This window comes from Ambystoma mexicanum, chromosome 8 (genome assembly GCF_040938575.1).
Source record: "Ambystoma mexicanum isolate Mex_15411 chromosome 8, UKY_AmexF1_1, whole genome shotgun sequence".
Classification (NCBI taxonomy): domain Eukaryota; kingdom Metazoa; phylum Chordata; class Amphibia; order Caudata; family Ambystomatidae; genus Ambystoma; species Ambystoma mexicanum.
The window spans coordinates 1,281,183,937-1,281,198,596 of NC_090929.1; positions in this window are offsets into that span (position 1 = coordinate 1,281,183,937).

Sequence of the window (14,660 nt, forward strand, 5' to 3'; positions counted from 1 at the left end):
TAATGCTACAATTAGAAGCAGCCCCGTGGAGGACACCCGTTTTATGTATACTGTGGAGGGCAGAGTCTGTGGGCCCGCGTCGCAGGAGAGATCATGTGACTTGTCACGTGACGCAGGGTATGCATCTGTGTTGTGAAGACCGGGGCTTGAGTGTGTCTCCAAAACAACCTCCAACGCTGCCAAACAGGAGCAGCCAGGCGCCGGGAAAGAAAGAACTGCTTACCAGCTCGAGGGGCATACAAAGCCCCAGGTGTAACACTGCTCCACATTGATACTTTCAACTCTCGTTCAGCTGTCAAACATTACTCTGACATCTGCCATCTCATGGAAGAACATCATTTGGATGTACTCGGTCTCACCGAGACTTGGTTCACAGCCAGATCTGTCACGAGTTTCTACACTCTCCTTTCCGATGGCTACAAGATCCTCTCCGAGCCCAGAACCAGCCGTCCCAGTGGGGGTGTAGCCTTGATTTTCCCAGAGTGGATCCCTGCTTCTATCATTCCAATGCAGCACTACTCCTCTTTTGAATGCCTGGTCTGCAGCCTCTCTATCTCTCCTGGCCTCTCTCTCACTGTGGCCACTATCTATATGCCGCCTGGCCAGGTCGCCCTCTTCCTCCTTGCTCCTTGCCTCTACCTCCTTACTTCTCCTCAGAGACTTGAACATCCACCTGCATGCTACCAGCCCTTCTTCAGGACTCTTTCGCAACCTCCGCGATTCTCTCTCTCTTTCTATTCTTCCCTCTGACCGGACTCACTCTGCAAGGCACACCTTGGATGTTCTGATCTCCTCAAACCTCCTTTCTCTAAACTGCTCACCACTCCTCTATCTTGGAGTGATCACTGTCTCCTTTCTTCCAAACTCTCTCTCTCTTCCCCGCAGGTCAAGCCGACTCCAGCACTGCCACCTACCTTCTCGGTCATCCGACCCATGAAGCGTGTCAGTTGAGGCATTTGCCGCTATTTTCTCTCCTCCGCATGCACCTTTGTGAGACTCACACCCTGACACAGCCCTCTCTAACTTCCATCTCTCTATCTGTAACACTCTGGATGTCCTTGCCCCTGTCATGAGGATCCGCTTGAAGCCCAAATCCAAGTGCAACTCTTGGTACGATTCCGACCTCGCCCACCTTAAACGCAAGTGTTGGGCGGCAGAGAGGAAGTGGAGGGCCTTGGGCACACCCCCTGACAAACTGGCCTGCCACCTGTTCCAAAGGCAGTACAGACTCCCTGTCCTCTCTAAGAAGAGAGCCTACACCTAAGCCCGCATCTCTGCTGCATCTAACAACTCAGCTTGAACCTTTCAAAATCTGCAGGAGCTGGCCAATCCTGCTGCAGTCTCTACCTCTCCAGTTCCCTCCCAGACCCTCTGCACGACCTTGGCCTCTCATTTCACTACTAAAACTCAGTACATCCTGTCCACCCGCTTGACCTCTACCTCCTCTTCCTCCTCCTCTACCACTCCTGGCCCATCTGAGGCCGTCCCTCCTCTTTCTTTCTCCTCCTTTCCCCAGTTCACCCCTGATGATGTTTCTAGACAAGTCTGATCTATGAAAGCCTCATCAAAGCTAGTTTTCCCCTGCTCCATCACTCCTTTCCTGGGCAAACTCTTGGAAAAGCTGCCCATCTCCCAGCTTAATCTACATGCTGAATCTGTTGGCCACCAGTCTGGCTTCAGAGCTTCCAGAATCATGGAAATTGCTCTCCTGAATAACCCATGAAGACTTGCTCATCCAGAACAATTCGGAACAATCAAGGACCACATCAACAACCTTGCTCCAGCCTTGGCCGATTTCTGCAATCACTCCTTTGCCACTGGAATTTTCCGCTCCCCCCTTAAGTACTCTCTTGTGCACCCCCTTCTAAAGAAGACCTCGGCCGATTCTTCCTCTCTGGCTAACTATCGGCCAATCTCCATCACTCCTTTCCTGGGCAAACTCTTGGAAAAGCTGCCCATCTCCCAGCTTAATCTACATGCTGAATCTGTTGGCCACCAGTCTGGCTTCAGAGCTGCCAGAATCATGGAAATTGCTCTCCTGAATAACCCATGAAGACTTGCTCTCCAGTCTTGACTGTAATCTCCCTTCTTTCCTCATTCTCCTTGATCTATCCTCTGCTTCTGACAAAGTCAACTATGCCATCCTGCTCAATCATCTCTGTGACAACCTCGTTATTACTGATCAGGCCCTGGCCTGGTTGACCTCCTTGCTCACCAACCGACCCTCTCAGGTACAACTGGGGTCTTTCCTCTCTTCTATCTCACTCTCTAACGTTTGTGTTACTGAGGGGTCTAACATCTGTCCCTGGCTCTTCAACCACTACCTGGCACCTCTTGCCTACTGCATTGCTACCTTCTGCTCCAATTTTCAATGCTACGCAGATGACACTCAACTCTCTGTTAGGCTCTCCCCTCAGGCACCTCTGCTTCTTCTCACATACCAGACAGCATAGCTGCAATTCAGAAATGGTGTGCCGCCAATGATCTCTACCGTGATGACAGTAAGACGGAGATCCTCCACATTGGGACACCCGCTCCCTCCTTTCCTCTCTTTCTCTAGCTGCCCACTGTGGGCCCTCTTCCTGCTCCTTCCTGTGAGGCTAAGAACCTTGGTGTCATCTTTGACTCCAACCTCTCCTTCTCTCCTCACATCTCTGATGTCTTTAAGAAGTCAAACCATCAGCTGCACCTCCTCAGAGGTATTCTTCCTTTCCTGATTTCCCCCAGAAGCTCACTCTCTCCAGAGCTCTGGGTCCTCTCTAGGCTGGACTATTGCAACAGCCTCTTTCTAAATCTTCCTGCCTCTACTCTTCGACCTCTACAACTTATCCAGAACAGGACTGCGAGACTTGTCCTTGGCCTCAAGCCCAGGGATCATATCTCTCCAGCTCTGAAATCTCTTCACTGGCTCTCTGTGGCTGCAAGGATCAACTTCAAGACCCTCTGCATTGACCACAAGGCTTCGTGGGGCCTGGGACTGCTCTAAACTTTCTCTTCCAAAACATCTTCCTTCTTGAGCTCTCCGCACATCCACCTCCAACTCTCTGAGGGTAAGACGCTTCTCCAAGCAAAGAGTTGGGGCAGATCTATCTCCTCCACTGAGGCCTCCCTCTGCAACAGCCTCCTTGCCTCTCTCAAACTTGAGCAGAACCACCTCCGGTTCCAGAAGCAACTCAAGACATTCCTTTTTCGCTTCTGCTTTCTCTCTTCCTCTCCCCTGCTGATGCACCTGACTGCTCCACGCACTGGTCACCTGGTCCCCCTCTGAACTCAGTGCCAGGCCCCTGCATGTCCAGTTGTCCTCACACTGCCTCTGGGCTCCCCACAACTGAAGGGTCTGTATCTGCCGCCCTAGAGTCCTTTTCTCTGCACTTATGAGCCACTCGCTGGCTGCACTTGTGAGTTAACTGTACACCTCCCTTCCCCACCACCTGTCACTTCCCCCTTCCCTCTTCCCCGCAATTGCGTGATCTGAATGACACAAGGCCTGGTAAGATTGTTATTTTGCCCTCCCTTGTTTCCCCCTCCTTGTCGCGCCTAGAAACACTTGTGTACAGGCGCATTCTAAATTTCTAAATGCCACATCATATCATATCATATATCATATCATATTGCTTGTTTTCAGTGCATTCATAAATGCACATCACTTTCTTTTCACTCGTTCAGTATTTTCATATACTTCGCATATCTTATTCTAGTTCGGTATTCAATAATACTTGCTGCATTTCAAAAGTATTTTGCAACATTTCGATACACAATATTCTTCCATTCGGTCTTCAAACCCATTCATTATACATTTCGGTTCTATTGGCATTTACATCTGCCAATTCCTGCTCCTGGAGTGCCCTGGTATGAGGGTTTCCATTTCTTTCATTAACCGTTGTCCAGCCGCTCCCCGAGTCTTCTTCGTTCTTGTCTTCGGCTCACCTTGTCCTTGTAGGGAGCTCGGGCGACCAGCACTCACCTCCTTCAAACCTTCCTGCAGCGGTCTGCAGCACACTGGAGTCTTCCGTTTCCCACAATTCCGGCTGTGGACACATGGCACAGGGGACTGCAATGGTCTCAATCCTGTGTTGGCCCGCTCAGGCCCTGGCCTCTCTCTCACCCCTCTGCAACATTCGGCTTCCTTTTCACCGGCCCCTCTCCAGCCTGCTCCATGTCAGCTTGCTGCGTCGTTCTTCCCAGGTGGGTTTCTCCCTCACTCCTGCCAGTCTCTCCTTTTATGCACCTGTCGCCTCTCAATTGGTTGCAGGTGCAAGTCATTTGCCTGTCCATAGTTAATTCTATTAGTGGGGCATGCCTGTTCATTGTAATGTTACTCTATAGTCCTCTTCCTCATCTCAGTACCAAAGTGGTGTGAATGACTGGAAGTGTGCATAACTCCCAGTTGCCTCTTCCTCGTCCCAGTCTTAAAGGAGTATGAATGTGGGACAGTTGGTGTGTGTCAAAAAGAGGAAAAGACTGACAAACACCTATGAGGGGAGGGGAGGATTCATTCTGGCAAGGGAAAGGGAATACCATGCCTCACCTAAAGACATACTCTCCCCACTCGACAAGGTACCTCCACCCAGTTGATCCTCCCTCACATATCCACCCACAAGGTCGGGATCCAAGAGCGATGGCCTTTTCCTGACCAATTGAGAGGAAGATCCAATGGGAGTAGATGGGAGGATGTCCTCAGGTTTCTCACATATCCTTCCCCTATGTGGGGTGGACTTGGGTGTTTCACATGGAAACCAGCAGAGAAAGTCGACATTCCCCTAATCTCGACTCTTCCTTTCTTCCACTGTTAATCAATACGGCTGAAGGACCAGGAACCACTGCATTGATCCGTACTAAAGGGGAGTGGTCCATGATCAGTCTAAGATTTCGGGCTAACAGGTACTATTTAAGATGGAGTACAGCCCATTTGATAGCAAATGAATCAAGCTCTATAACTGAGTAGTTATTGTCCCTAGGAAATAACTTCCTGCTGATGTATAATATACGGTCTTCTAGCCCATCATTATTTTGAGAAAAGACGGCCCCTACACCCATTAAGTAAGCATAGGTCTGTAAAATGAATTATTTTCTAAAAACAACTGCTACTTTCAAAATGGGACTTTGACACAGGGTCTATTTTAAAGTGGTTTAACATATTTCATCTTCCTCATCCCACCTGATCGTTTGATTCTTGGCATTATTCAGTTTGCCAGTGTGTTGTGAGGTTTTCTTTATAAAGTTTGGAATAAACTGGTGGTAGTAGCCTATTAACCCCAAAAAGGCTCTCAGCTTTTTTCTTTTCGGTGTGGGGGTGTTAAGAACAGCTGTAACCTTTTCTTGCTGGGGTTCAACAGTACCATTACCCACAAAAAACTCTAAGTATTTAACCACAGATTGAGCGAGTTTGTATTTTCTGGGGTTTGCGGTTATGCATGCTTTTCTTAGTACTGGTATGATTGTGTAAAGGTGATACAAATTATCTTCCCTAGTTTTACTGTGTATCACAATATTGTCTATATAGGCTCTGCAAAAGTTGAGTACGGTTGTAGAATTGTATCCATTAATATTTCAAATGTTGCAGGAGCCCCATAGAGACCAAATGGTAATACATTAAATTGAAACAGACCTATGGGAGTATCAAAGGCATTTTTCTCTTTCTCAGGACCATATAGTGGAACCTGCCCATAACCTTTTGTAAGGTCTATAGTACAGAGATAAACAGCATTACCTAACCAGTCAATAAGATTGTAAATATGCGGCAGTGGCTAAGTGTCAAAGGCAGATATGGCATTTACATTTGTAAGTCGATTCGAAACCTCCAACTCCCATTGGGTTTTGCCACCAACACGATAGGGGAGGACCAGTGGCTATTATATGGTTCAATAATATTATCCTCTAGCATATGCTTTACTTCCTGAATAATGGTTTCTTTTTGGGATTCAAGTAGTCGGTAAGGTTTTAAATGTACCACTTTGCCCTCTGGAGTGCGGAAATGATGATAAATATCCTTCACTCTTCTTGGCTCTTCTCGGAATATGTCAGGAAATTGTCTTATGAGATCATACAGATCTTGCTTTTGATTGTTATTAAGTTTGAGTGGTATTGGGGCAGTGTTATCCGAATCCTGCGGTGACAAACAGGACAAAATGGTGGCATTAGACTCTGAAAGATTTTCCATTCACTCCTTTAAAAGATTAATGGCGTATGGAAAAAGATCTTAAAAAAACCTTTTTGTCATAGAAGGCTTTTTGTTGCTCTTGTGCCTTGGCCTTATGGGTTTGTACCATAGATCTCTAACTGCCATCATATGTTCATTAAGTCTAGTGGCAGTTTGGGAAAGTGGTATTGGGGTGTCTTCTCTTTCCTGCCAGGTTTCCCTCAGCATATCTAGGACATCCTGAGGTTCCCGCCCATAAAGTAACGCGAACAGGGAAAATCCAGTGGAAGCTTGACTGCAAATAAAGCCCATGGAATCATCTTATTCCAATTTCTGCAATCTTGTTCCACTAACTTCTGCAGTATGGTCTTTTATGTTTTTTTAAATCTTTCTACAAGGCCATCTGTCTGTCAGTGGTATACTGATGTCCTCAAAGTGGTAATATGCAATAATGGTTTTATTTCCCCTATGAGTTTTTGCTCATGAATGTAAAGCCTTGATCTGTAACTATTCCCTTTGGAAACCCTACTCGTGATTAGAAAGGGAGCAGGTGTTTCAGGATTTGCTGAGTGGTATTTGCTTTGAAGGGAAAGGCTCCTGTATATCACATTGCATAATCCATGATTACCAACATGCACTTGTTCCCTAATTTCAATGTTTCTAGGGCCCACAATTTCCATACAATTCTTGAGAATAGAATTTCAATGCCTGCCAACGGATTTAAGGGAACTGGTGGTGGCATGTGAGTACTAGTCTTTTGGCAAATCTCACGGGCCTGGGCAAAGTCAGCATGTATTCCTGGCCAGTAGAACTTATTTATGATTTGGGCCTGCATCTGTTTCTGTCTTTGTCTGTCCTAAATGGCCTCCTGTCAAGTGTGAATGAGCAATTTCTAGGACCACTTGCTTATTACTCTTAGGCACAGCCAATTGGACTTTTACTGATACATAAGACCATGTCTTAAAAAGAAAAAAGGTCCTCCTTTCTCATGGCCCTCTTGTTCTGATGCAACCTGTAAAAAGGCTTCAGCCAACAATGGGTCGATCCTTTGGGAAAAGACTAGGTCAGGAAGGGTTTCAGTTTCTTCTTCTCTCATTTTTCAAAGACCAGGTTCTGGAGGGGTGTCAGGTGTATCATCTACCTGCCCGAAACCCTGAGTACCTCTATCTGTTTTCTACTTCCTGGCTTCTTCCTTGATCCTAGGGAACATCACCCTTTCAAGCACTCCTTGAACAATGTTATCCCCTTGATGGATTCTGTTACGCTCACCTGACTCCCACGGAGGCGCTGGCCTGGTTCGCGCTGCTGTGACCTCTTCTAAGGTGATGCGCAGGGTTCGGAAGACGGACTGGACCGGGCCCCCAAATCTGGCTTGTCTGGCTCGCAGAAGTATCCTTCTTAGGGTCTGGAAGGACGAGCTCTCCATCCTGCTTCTGATTCAGGGGCGCGTTGGTGTCCAGTTACTTCACTGGATTTTCGGATTGGTGAGAACCAAACTTGCTTGGCTTCCAGGTAAGTTTTTTGATAAGAGGTTCCCCTTGTGTCCATGCATTAATGTACTAATGCTAGTGTCTTTTTCCCCATAGGGGCCGGGGTACGGAATGCCAGGATGCGGCGCGGACCCGAAATGAAGAGGGAATGAATCAACAGGTAAGTCTTAACATGGAGATTTAGCTTTCCTTATTCCCTTCTCTCTCTCACCTTTTGTTCTGGTCTTTTTCTCCCTAGGCGCTGGGGCGTGACTGCGAATTCCGGATGATCGCTGCTGAACATGGAGGCGCCCTGTAAAGGCGAGTGGAATCCGGCGCTGCAGCAATCGACGCGATGAGCTTTTAAATTAAAGTCTTCCTTTTCAGGATTGTCGGCGAGATGTCTCCAGGATGCAGATTTAGCATGTAAGGACTTTTCCTTCTTCTGTTCTCTTCTTCTCTTCCTTTGCAGGTGATCCAGGATGCTGGCAGGCGTGGCAGAAGTCAGGATGCAGGAGCAGACACGGTGAGCGTCCAGCTGCTAGATGCAGAACAACGCGAAGCACGTGTGGCTGTTCGGGTGGGGTTTAAATAGCCTTGGAAGAAGTTCCAGATATGTATCCTTCCTCCAATCAGGTATGTATCCTTCCCCGACCACGCCCGGATGGTAAATTAGTCCCACAGGTAAAGTAGTTCCTTTCAGGCCTCAAGGAGGCCGGGATCCTGCAGCATGGTCTGCATCAGGTAAGTGCACCCAAGCATTCCCATAATGAGCCTGGCGCCTATGGCGCCAGGACTGATGTCTTTTATGAGCCTGGCGCCATAGGCGCCAGTACACTGTCCAAAGAGCCTCTATATGGGGTTGCTGGGTCCTTCCTTGGGGACTGGATGTCCGCTTTCGGGGACGCCGGGCTTGAACCGGCTCCCCGGGAGCGGGCATCATGACAGATTTGGAAGGGATTTTTCCTTTGATTCTGTACCAACACTTTAACATCACCTCTAAAGTCTGTGTCTATAACCCCAGCTAGCACATCAATTCCCAGCCTCCATGCGGGTCCTGATTTGGGAGCCAGTCTAATGTAAGTTTCTGAGGGTGTAATAACATTTGTATCAGTGGGTATCAGTTTTCATTAATCTGGGAGAATAATCTTGTCCCTTCTGTGTCAAATATCAAACCCAATAGAGCACGTAGAAGCTACTGAGGGGTCTGGTGCTCTGGTACTTTTCAAATTTGAGGGTTCCCCAACTTGTATTGATTGAGTCACATCCCACTGCTGACACCATTTGTGAAGGCATCATGAAGTAAGACACTGACAACAGATTCACTAATCTACAAAGAAATATTGTTTTTATATGTCAGGAGGGAGTAAGGCCTAACTTGCCCAATGCTAAGGTGGGATTTCCCTACCTACCTAAGGAAATGAAGGATAGTCTGTGTCATTAGGTTCAACTCAAACATCTGTCTGTTTCCAAAACCTACACTTGCCCTCACAACTAAAGATTTACAATGTGTAGGGAGGTCAACAATAAAAGAAACAATGCTCAACATAAAGGTATGTGCTTCTTCCAGCTCCTGGCTTGCTTTTCAGTGCTCCCCTTCCCCAAGTTCAAATAGTTCCAAAATGCCCTTGGGGTTGCCTTCCCTAAATTCAAAACAACTCCAGAAGGCCGCAGGGTTCCCTTTGCCAAGGTCAACACAGTTCACAAGGTTTTGGGGTTCCCTTATGTTTTGCCTTCCTGTTTTCTCAGTAATGTAAAGATATATTTTTTACTTAAGGGGTTCCCCTCTGGACTTAAATAAAGGCTGGAAAGATAAATGTGCTTTATTTTGGAAAGCAAATAATTCATTCACCTCATGTACATTTTTAAATAGACCTGTCTCAATCTCTTTACTATCGCAATTAATGATTATCACAATAAAAGACAGATAAACATGAAAAAGAAATACAGCACCATTAGCGTTTCTCTAACATTCTTCATCTCTGTCAAGCCTTCACTGCAAATCACCAGGGCAGGGGAGAGAATCCTTTGCCAACGGGAACAAGCTAACAGAAACATGTCTACTTCAGTAAGCCCAGCCGGAGTTCAAAGTAAGAAGAAGTGAAGTGCTCTTTCCCTGTTTGTGTGATGTATTTCCCTACATATGTAACCCAGTATGTTTCCAGAGAGGTTTACCATCAGTAGAACCCCAGAGATGGACGCCCATTGCAGCTACCAGATTCCACTGAATTTGTAAATAATCTCTGTATTCTCATGAGAAGCCGACAGACCTTGCTCTCGTCTACTGAAAGAATACAAAACAAGCTTCCTCTGAACACATAAACAAGCTATCTTTCTATGGCCCTAGCGAACGCACAGCGTGCTCAGAAGTGAATTTCTCTTTAAGCTTGAAGTCAAATGTTCATATGTGTTCACAGAATGCCTTTCACTCAGACTCCATCTTATAATCAAAGGTTACATTTTTTAAATGCACTACATTCCAGCCCTGGACATTTGACATCCATAGCCTATTGACACTAAATTAGGTTTTTTAAATCTACAAAGCATTATAGGTAAGCTAGAAATACATTGTCCACAACCACACAATAAAACCAAAATAATCAGAATAACAATAATACAGGCAAGGGCATAACTTAGGGTCTCGCCAACATTTGGGATCCATGCAACTAGCCAATCCCACCAATTATCTGAATGATAAACAGTAACCTCCTTCGTCAACTCCTTCAATTTGTTGATATGATTTTACTCAAATTGAAACAACACATCCCTTCAAATGCATTACACCCTAAATTATGTTTTAATAGAAGGTAGTCAATAGCAGCTCTATTTTTCAAAACTGCTTTTCTCGTTCTTCTAAGGCTTGATTTAATCCTTTTGCTACTAAATTTCCTAATTTGATTTAGCTTTTGTACCCACCAGCAGCTAATCCCCAAACTTCCACTAAAGATTAAGCATGCGCTAGGACCTCAGATTCTGATCATAACTTCACATTGGAATTGCAATCTCACTGTAGGCCTATGAATTCTGAAAAAGATTGCTTTGTCCTAGGTAAAGCTGGCTGCAAAGGAAGCATGGTTAGTGCTAAATGTAAATGGCACATGAACCTCGAGAAGTGTTAGCAGGTATATATGTAAAAGTAATAGTAAAAGGATCTCTGGTCCTGTTCTTGCCTGGTTTACTTCTTTTCTTTCTGATCGCACACAGATCCTTGCTATGCCACCTTTTCTATCTGCTTCCTGTCCCCTCACCTGTGGGGTCCCCCAGGGATCCTCTCTATCACGATTCTGTTCAACATATATATCTGGGGCCTGATCTGCCTCATCCGTTCTTATGGGCTTAATTGTTACTCATATGCGGATGACACACAAATCCTGATCCGTTTGGATCAAGATCAATCTGAGGTTTCAGCCTGCCTCCATGACTGTCTAAAGGCATTCAGGATATGGATGGATCAGAATTGGTTAAAGTTAAATGGGGACAAGACGGAGGTACTGTTGGTAGGATGTCCTCCCAACCCCCTACTGGGGACCCCTGCTTTTTGGCCTCTCTCCCTTGGCCCCCTACCTGGCCCAGTCAGTAAAGTAAAGAACCTAGGGGTTATCCTCTCCGCTTCTCTGTCTATGGCTAACCAGGTTACGGCAGTTTGTCAGTCCACTCATCATCAGATCCGGGTCCTTAAGAGGGTCATGCCTATGATTCCCGAAGCCCTCCGCCCTCCTGTGGTGGCTGCGCTAGTCCTCCCATGGCTGGACTATTGTCATTCGCTGTTCTTGTCACAACTGATTGGTCTTATCCATCGCCTTCAGCGTATGCAGAACCTTGCAGCCAGGTTAGCCACTGGCTCTGCCTATGGGGCTCACATCACGCCAGTGTTACGCCAACTTCACTGGCTGCCGCTGAAGCAGCAAATTAATTTCAAGTCTTTGTGCATCGTCCATCGGGCTATTCACGCCCACGGTGCCACATTTTTACAGCCTAAATTTGTTAGATACATACCGGATCAAGATCTCCGCTGCGCGACCACTAACCGTCTTACTGTTCCTAGAACTAATCGGGAAAGGCTTGGCGGCAGAGCGTATTCTATTGCCGCTCCCAAACTTTGGAACAGCCTCCCCCCACTACTTAAAACCACTGCGGACCACCTTGGTTTTAGAAGAGCTTGGAAAACGTACATGTTTTAATTTCCGGCCTCTCCATTGGTCTTTCCTCGACCGAGCAGCTTCCTTTCTAGCGCCATGATGCCTTTGTGCGCTTTATAAGTTGTAATAACATAACATAAGATAACAAGAAAAGAGCCACCTTATTGTTAGCTTAAATGGCTCATATGACTGGCCGCTACAATCGTATGATTACATTTCATGTTATTGTTGGCGCTTGGTACACCTAGTCTCTCTTCGAACACAGTTCAGTTGATTTCTTGATGTACCATAAATTGTTGACATTTTCCAACCTCGTTTGGCTGATAAGTCATGTTGAAATAAATGTCTCCATTGGCAATGTTGTAAGTGTAGAGTTTAGTCATGTTTTTGCATTTATCATTTGTCTCCTGGCAAAATTGAAAATAACTGTAGACTGAAAACGTTTGACGAAGATCATTGTCCTCAACTGAAGAATGTTTGTGAAGTCCTTGAAAGATTTGTTGTAATATTGGAGCAGGCGTTGGCACTGCTACCAGACATGTCGTCAGTAGGTCCATTCCATTATGAACATCCAATAGGCAAAAGTAAGACTTTTTAAGGATTTCATTGGCAAAATATTTCCAAATATTGTATTGTATGTTTGAGTAAATTTCATTTGCGTAATTCTTATTTCCTTCTGAATCTGTTTCTTCATGCCTGCTGGGACTGATGTTTTGTCATTGTCATCACCTGATTTATTAATCACATTCTCCATTTTCCTTACTTGCACATTGATCCTCTGTACAACTGTGGCATTTTGGATTGGTTTCTCAATTTTTTAGTTGATTCTTCCAAATGGAGACCATTGATACTTGCAACTACACCAGTCAGGCACATCCAGTACAGAATCTGTAAACCAAACCAGAAACAGGCATATCAGTGTTGCTAATTATTCTCTTAAATAAGACTTTTCAACAGGAACATATTTTGATTTTTTCTGTCCAGGTTTCATGACCAGAACTACTTGGTCTCTGCCTACAGCAATTATCTCTGCGGGTACAGGTGGGCTACTAGGCTTCTCTACGCACACTTTTGCACCCAGTACCATGTGGTCTGATGAACCAAAACCATGTTCACCCCGAAAAGTGAATACAGTAGGGAGCTCTCCCTTTTTGATCATAGACAGTTTGACAGGTATGCCAATCAATTGGGCTATGTCATCTCCTACATGGATAGGCACAATCTGATCTCCACTGTTCATCAAAATAACTTTAATCTCCCCTTGATAGTCAGCATCTATCACTCCTCCCAACACTTGAATGTCTTTGAAATGTGTGCCATTGCCACTCTGGATTTTCAAGGGCACACCATAATGCAATATAATCTGGTCTAGTAACTTTATGGTGTTCAACTGTGTAGCCCTCTTGCATGGCAACACCATCAGATATCCATATAGTACATGCATATTGGCAGCCTTTACTGATTGGCATAGGCCCAATATAATCGATCTGCAAGATGTTACCTGCTATCTTTCCTCTTCGCAAAGTGCCCTGGACAGTATGAAGGATGGGTCTATGTCGTTGATGTTGACGTGGGCATGTGCCCAACCGCGAGTAGCTTTTTCTCCAAGGTGCCTGAATTTCTGGTGAGCCCACTTGGCCAATTCAAAGGCTCTTTGCTGCTCTTCTCCCCATTCAAATTTCTATTTCTTTCATGTCACTTTGTACAGTGGGGCCAAGATTTGCCCTAAATGTGATATGTGCTGTCTCCAAAACCCAAACAGCCCTATGAACTGTTGAGCTTGCTTCATGTTCATTCGAGTAGCAAATTCATCTATCCCTTGCCTGGCTTTTGTCACTATCTCTCGATGGCCACTATGCCATTGTATTCCCAAAAATATCACTGTCTCAGCTGGCCCTTGAATCTTGTTATGGTTAATTTCCCAGCCTTCCTTTTTCAATCTCACAATGATTGCTTCCAATTGATTTTGCACACGCTGCTCATGCTTTCCCTGAATCAAAATGTCATCAATGTAGTGTGTGAGTTGGATGTCAGGCTCATATGGTATCTTGTCTAAATATTCTGCCACCATCCGGTGATAGAGAGTGGGACTATGCAAATAGCCAATAGGCAATCATGTGAAGGTGTACTTGGCACTGTGAAAAATGCATTTACCAAATCTAGCACAGTGTACCAGGTTCCCTTCAATTTCTGGATATTCTTAATCAAGGTAACAGTATCTAGCAAAAGGGATTACAGGGGGAGTGTGTTTATTTTAACTCTCTATGGTCCATAGTCCACAGTCGTCCTCCAGCTCCCATCCCCCTTTTTAAGAGGCCAGATTGTGTTGTTACATGCAGAAGAGACTGGCCTTAACACACCTGCCTCTACATATTCTTTGATGGTATCAGAAATGTCCTTGTGCCCCCCCCCCCCCCGGGAATCGGTATTATTTCATTGACACACACCTCTTGGCCAATGGCATGTGCACCGGAGGGATCTTCAATTTGCATACAATCACTGGTGTACAAATCAATGCATTTACCCCGAATTGATATGTTTTACCTCCTAACTATAAAGTCAACCCTTCCAAAATGTCAAAACCAATAATGTATTCAGGTATCGGGACAATCAATATGTCATATTTCTGTTTTTTTGCCAATCTTCATTTCTACTCCTGTCTGTACTGCAGGTGTCTCTTTTCCACCCATTCCAGTAATGGTAAAATGTCTGCCTTTAAATCTTGAAGGATTACCATGAATCAATGAGGCCTCTGCCCCCGGTGTCAATGAATGATCTGGCCTCTTGTGTATTTCCAGGTTTCCAAAAGATCTTTACATCAACATGAAGTTGCCTGTCAATTTGTATACGAGTGGACACCACCAGGACTTGGCCATATATTCAGACTTTGAGTGAGTGTACCCAGACTCAGCC